The sequence below is a fragment of the Achroia grisella genome, unplaced genomic scaffold, assembly GCF_030625045.1.
Source record: "Achroia grisella isolate CSIRO2021 unplaced genomic scaffold, CSIRO_AGI_Agris_v1 utg1086, whole genome shotgun sequence".
In the NCBI taxonomy this organism is placed as follows: Eukaryota; Metazoa; Arthropoda; class Insecta; order Lepidoptera; family Pyralidae; genus Achroia; species Achroia grisella.
In genome coordinates this window covers 2,045,773-2,052,581 of record NW_026712572.1, presented here as the reverse complement: position 1 = coordinate 2,052,581, position 6,809 = coordinate 2,045,773, and the positions used below count along the sequence as shown (strand labels likewise).

The 6,809-nt window shown below is 34.2% G+C and overlaps 1 long non-coding RNA gene across 1 annotated transcript; it reads right to left on the bottom strand.

Annotated features, from left to right (window-relative positions):
- Positions 1-3,968: 3,968 nt before the first annotated feature.
- Positions 3,969-5,540, bottom strand: LOC131843631 (uncharacterized). Its single transcript, XR_009357558.1, has 4 exons — positions 5,462-5,540; positions 4,877-5,003; positions 4,417-4,551; positions 3,969-4,234 (listed from the first exon to the last, which is right to left on the bottom strand). It is a non-coding gene; the product is annotated as an uncharacterized LOC131843631 (long non-coding RNA).
- Between the last annotated feature and the right edge of the window lie 1,269 nt (positions 5,541-6,809).

Genomic DNA, 6,809 nt, shown 5'->3' with positions numbered 1-6,809 from the left:
GGGTGCGCGGCGGTGCGGGGGTGCGCCCGGAGCGGCGCGGCGGCGCGGTGTAACAGAGTAGCGCCGGCAATCGGGAGGCGCGGATAAATTGTGAACTTAGCTTATTGTTTTACCGGTCCTGCTGTTCAGGTGTTTTTGAAACGGTACAGTCGGCAAGCAAAGTTGGACTGCTAGAGAAATCCATAATGTTTTATGTTTACGAAATATATTATTTTAATTTATTTATAACTCTTTATTATACCTTAAACAAGACTACTTAATCTAATATATATAATTCTCGTGTCACAATGTTAGTTACCATACTCCTCAATAGACAAACACAAGTTTCTTGCTCATTCTTCTTGTGACTCATCACATGCATTCCGAATGAGCGGTAGAATAAAAAAACTTGACAATTCAAAAGTGCTTATATTAAGTTTATTCGAATAAAGATTATTTCTATTTCTATTTCCTCCGAAATTGATTTTTATGAATTTTTATAAGCATATTCAGTAGGTCTGAAAATCGACTACTATCTATTTTTCATACCCCCAAGTGATAAGAGTTTTATTTTTATTTTTGGACAATTTTTTTTACAATGTGATATAACTTACCAATTAACCCCAAATTTTCCAAACCAACCCCTATTTTTTTAATAACGAATTTAATTAATATGGGAAACAACGGATTCGTTTGCGGGGTCGACTAGTCTTATATATAAAACTAGCTGTCCCGGCAAACGTTGTTTTGCCTTAAAATAAAAAAAAAATTAAGGGTGGACTACCCCTAACATTTAGGGGGACGAAAAATAGATGTTGGCCGATTCTCAGACCTACTCAATACGCTCACAAAATTTTATGAGAATCGGTCAAGCCGTTTCGGAGGAGTATGGGAACGAAAACTGTGACACGAGAATTTTATATATAAGATTCTCGTGTCACAGTTTTCGATTCTCATGAAATTTTGTGCTAGTTATTTAAGCTACAGCTAGTTATGATATAAAATGTATGTTCCAGAAATTTGAAATAGCGGTTCTATGTACCTACTGTCCTTAAATAGAACCAGGATATTATGTGCAAATCCAATTCAGTTTATACACTCGAAGTGTAAAATATCTACATATAAGTAAAAGTTCATAGTCTTCCTATATCGTTGCTGCTGCCACCCCGTAACATGATGTATTTGTATTATTATTATTTATGATGGCCTATAGATCTGGGTGGTTTCCACTTAGTATTATATATAATATATATACTGACCTGAAATATACCATATTATTTTACAGTACTTATTTACATATTGAAGTGTTATTATTTTTAAGTAGCGACTAGCAGACCAATGGCAGACCTATTTTTTTAACACCTCAAAATTTAGGGCTTCTCAATTCAATTGAATTGCCATTAACGTATTTGCTGTCGCTCCTATTATCCTCTTCGACCCTAGTACTTGTTTGTTTCCGCGTAAAACTTTAATTAACCAATAAACATGTCGCCCGCGGCCCGTCTTAAATTAGACTGCCGTTGAAATTGCGTGTACCCATCGGCCTACCTCCTGTTCAGATATTATGACACAAGCTTATGATACACAGATACACAAAACAACTAGATTGATGAATAAACGATATGCTGCCTTAATTCAATATTTTTTTCCTGAGATTCATCATCCCACTGATGGACGTAGAGCTTTCCCAAGGCACGAACTTTGGCCCCGTATTCTTACAAATTGTCTTATGTTGAGCTATTCATAGGTATATGTATGGATATATGTATAGACCAACGTATCCATTATCTAAGAAGAGTCTAAGAAAGTCTAAAAAGAGTCTTTAGATTAACACTGTTAAAAACATCAAGCAAGCTGCACTTAGATTGAAGAATAAACTACATGCCGAGGTTTTCCACGAGTTTACAGTATGGAGGTTTTCAAGAAGGGTATATTAAGGTTTCTTAAGGGTCGGCAACGAGTATGTGACAGCGCTGGTGTCTCAGGCGTCCATAGACTACCGTAACTGTTTACCATTAGATACGCCTTATTGTTTGCCACCAACGTAATATAAAAAAACTGTTCTGTCTATATGGTTTTTGGGAGGTAAAAATTTCACACACCGCCTCGTCTTCCCTCCGGTGGAGTCTAACACTACACTTTTTTTTTACGTGTGGAAAATCTATTGAAGATTTTCCACACGCAAAAAAAAAAGTTTCATGTATTACCTCTTTCAAACAAACAAACATATCCCTCACGGTTATCTACCGATCGAGGTAGACTATAAGCCGCCAAGCAGTTTGCTTTGTAAACTGTTTCTCTTGAAAATAAAGTAACGTCTTATTCCCACAGAATGGCGACGAATAAGTGTCATGGGCATCATATGATAACGTAATGACCGTATCATATATATGTATATAGAGATTGTTTGCCATTCCATTTATGTTTCAAAAACCGAATTATTTGTATATTCGACGGCCTCGCTAGCGGTTTGACACACGGTTTCCGGTGGTCGCGGGTTCGATTCTTCGCACGGTGCAAACATGCATTCATGAGTATGATTGTTTATATCGGTCTTGATGTTTTCTATGTATAATTATGGATGATAATGGAATGGTGCACCCGCCTGAGCTAACGGTTTGCGATTGCGGGACACCAGTGGAAGTTTGAGGCCAGGGGGCGTATTATGAACTCTTTAAAATCCAGTCAGTTTCCAGGCAGTTCAGTTTACGGCCTTAAACTGAATTGTTCTTTTTCGTATTATGAGGGTCCAAATTCAAACCGTATTCTGCCTGGATAGTTTGTCTCTGGCTGGTTAGTGGATTTTCTCGCGCTGCGTTCGGATACGCATACATTCGTTGCAACGTTAAGTCGAGTTTTTGTATGTCACTTTTTGGACAAAATATTAATTAAATAAATGTAAATTAAATATAGAAAATAGTAATTAAGATACAATGGTAGAATTTGTGTAATATACAAAAATATTCCAGACAGTTTTATTGTCTTTTTTAATAATTCGGATTTATTTGTAAAAAATATTTTCATTGTAATATCCAAACGAACTTTGTGCATCTACTTAAAATTCCGCGCAAAGTACTTAATTCTGATTTTAATGTACAATTTGAAACTTAGCCTTTCCATAACTTTATACGCAAGTTAAATTTATTTAATTTATATAATATTTAATAATTCAATTATTGTGAAAAATATACCTAATGTAACGTAAGTATTCCTAACATTTTCTTAGTAATGTTTTTTTAAAATAATGCTAATATGTAACTGTTTATATTTGTATATTTATCTAACTAAATTGTAGATCAGGGACAGAAACCTCTCGCCAACGTCGTGTATCGTACCGGTAATTTGAAATTATATGGGATTTTTAAAATCCCATAGGGAAATGGCAAGTGGCTTTAATAAGTCCGCTCGAGAATACTATACCAATCGCTTGTGTGAGGACGTCACTCAGCAATTAAACTCCTTAGGAAAAGGGGCTTTTAAAGACTGGAAAGGATTGTCAAGTTTAAGTGTTATAAGGTAACCATCTGAAGTTTAATTTATTTCATTTAATAGGAATCTAATAATAATCTAATGTAAAATCTGAAATACATGTATCTATGCAAATAAATTGAAGTATCTGTTTGTAATTCTGAAGTTCACCATACAACAGCTTTTCATTAAATGCATACATATATAAGGTAAGATAAATGACATCAAAAAAATAAAAATATTTGTCTGTCCGTTTGTTTGTTCTTGCTAATCTTTGAAACAGCCGGACCAAATTTGAGGGATACTTTCACTGTCATATGTAATGAGTTGTGTAAAGGAGTAACTTACGTAAGTTACTTTTATTTGAAATATTTTATTTATTTAAACAAAAACTAGTTATGCCATATGGACAAAGTCATAGGTAATAACTAGTATATAATAAAATTATCATATCCATTTAATTATAACTACCAATAAAAGACATAAATAATGTACCTATATCCTTTATTATAAAAACAAATAATTAAAACATTGACCTATTAACAATATTATTATTTATAAATGTTTCAATTTCTTAGTTCCACAACTAAACAACATGGGTTTGTCTAGCAGCTAGACCTTCATTTAGTTCTCTATAAGAGCTCAAAGTACATGTAGGCATCTAAATCTAGAAGCCCAATTGTGCTCTCAATGATATTCCATGTTCTTACAGTGTAATATGCTTCTTGTGGTCCTGGTATAGCATTTGAGATGGGAGTATACTTCTCTAAAGCATATCCTGGATCTCCTAAAAAAAAAACAACATATTATATACTATAATATTAATATTTATTTACAAAAAGTATTATTTCATTAAAAACACAGCACAATAACTGTTGGTGCTGATAAATAACTATGTTTCTAAATTACTGAGGTTTAGAGCTTAGATGTAATGATGTTTGTAGTTTCATAATAAAATTTTGTGCTTACCAAGTAATCATAAGGATTTATTCCAGCTTAAGTCCTCTAGATGTTGCTTAATGCCTCTGGTTTGCCCAAATGTCATGAGTAGCTCCAGTTCCAGTTGGCATCCACACTTATAATCTCCATGTCAGCATTACTAACCTAAAATTTTTTTCTAGATTAATTACATAGATGAAGATTATTTGAAACATAAGAGAATAATTAATAGATAAATATTATTTGAAACATATGAGATTAATTACATGGATACAGATTATTTGAAACATATGTCTAAGTGTTATGGTCATTTAATATTTAAGTAAACAATTTATTGTTAGTATATAAGTAGCTTTAGAGATGTATAATCATTAACATATTTTGCATATCTAAAATCTTGTTTATTGTTAATTTATATAATTATATTAAAAAAAAGATATTAAAAGTGCTTATATTATTAAACATGTCTTTTAATTTATATTTCACTTACCAATTATATATTTAATGAATGGTATTGTTTTCTACAGTAATATCTCTTCTTAATTTACAATGGGGTGGCATGTGTACAGTCAAATACAGCCCAATACACCCAGCATTCCAAATTCCAATTATAAAACCTAAAATATAATTAATTTAATTTAATTAATTGTCCTCGGGGGAAAGTGCCGGAGAGACTGCACATCATCAGACTGTTGCATACTTGTATACTTGCTTTCTAGGCTTTACTTGTATGCATACATTTTACCATATATATTATCACTATATCATATGGTATGGTACATGGTACTCATAGATGTATTTGCAACAATCACAGTTGCTAATTGTATAGAAATAGATACCTTTGAATATTTATTATCTATCCTTTACTCAGATGTCCTTGGAATTTTATATATGTATTTACTTTTGGATGTTGGGTAAATGCAATAAATCGGTTATTTGCCATTGGCTGTGCTAGCGAATGAACAGCAATATCACAAGTAGGCCGTTGATACGAGCCTGCAGCGTAAATAATAATGCTACTAAAACCTGACATAGTCAGCTAGTGATTTAGTGAAATAATTACAATACAATATACCTTAGTTTCCACTGGTAGGTCTGTAAATTTCGATGATACCGGCATATGAGTTCGCACGCATATTACGCACCAAATCTTTGTTTAGATTATAACGTTTTCTAAATTGTTCATTGTCTATATCAATTGGATTGGATAGGTCGCGTAATCGCCGTCTTTTCACTTTCCTTACTTCTTTTTCGTAGGGTGCACACATTTCCAAAAACTCCAATACTTCGAGTTCATCACACATAATTAAAATTAAAACGAAACAAAAACAATCGAAATAACTGCACAAACATGTTTTAAACATAATAAAAACTGACATAGAAATAGAAATAACAACCAAATTACAATAATGAAGCTATAAATTAGAAAACAATTCTATAAAACCTAATATGAAGCCACCGTAAACTGAATTGTTTTTAAACGGTCTTTTTGACAGTTGCGTCCGCTTAGATCTGTCAAATGAAACGCTCATAATACGAAATAGCCGGTCAGTTTTCGGGTAGAAGACGTTCAGCTGTCACGTGACCGCTGACTGGCTGGCTAATAGCGTTCGTAATACGAAATCGCCAGGCAGTTCAGTTTAAGCCGTAAACTGAATGGGAATAAGAGTTCATAATACGGCCCCAGGTCAGTTAGCCCATCGACTAAGAATTTATGACGATAGTTTCCAGGGAGAATCATGTGGAGGTCAATCTGACATGGTACATTGCTAGCAATAAGATCATCAGTCCACATTATGTATAAATTAAAAAAAAAACATATCTACGTATTTATATCAGTTGTCTAGTACCCAAAACACTAGCTCTGCTTACCGTGGTACTAGATGACGTTGTGTGAATTGTCCAGGGAAAAAACGATATCTATATTGGTCACTAAAACAATCGGTTAGAGTCCATATTCGTACGATATCTTCGTAAATCTATTTTATTACGGGAAAAGCCAGAAACTCGTGGAGCGCACCTCGTCCGCCAGGGCGACATAAATTGACATAGCTTCAGTTCAGTTTCCATCTGAAGCGTGCGTTTCTTTTGTAGCTGCGAGTTGGTGGGGGTGAGACGCGAGGGGGGCTTCTGCTGGGGAGATCGGGTGTGCGGGGGCGGCAGAGGGGGTACTAAGGTTGACAAATGGGCCGCTCCAAGCATCCGCGAGCGATACAATCGGTGCGTTGCTTACTGTGCTCCGCAGTAGGAAAAAAATAGGGCTGCCACTCGCCACTAGTGTTTGACAGATTATACTTGCTATTGTTAAATCAGGTTTTAAAAGGAATAATTTGATGGTAAATTTAATAATGTCTACTAGATGTCTTTAAAAGGTTATGTGTGAAGAGATTCATATAAAGTATCTATGAATAGAAAGTTCTTTA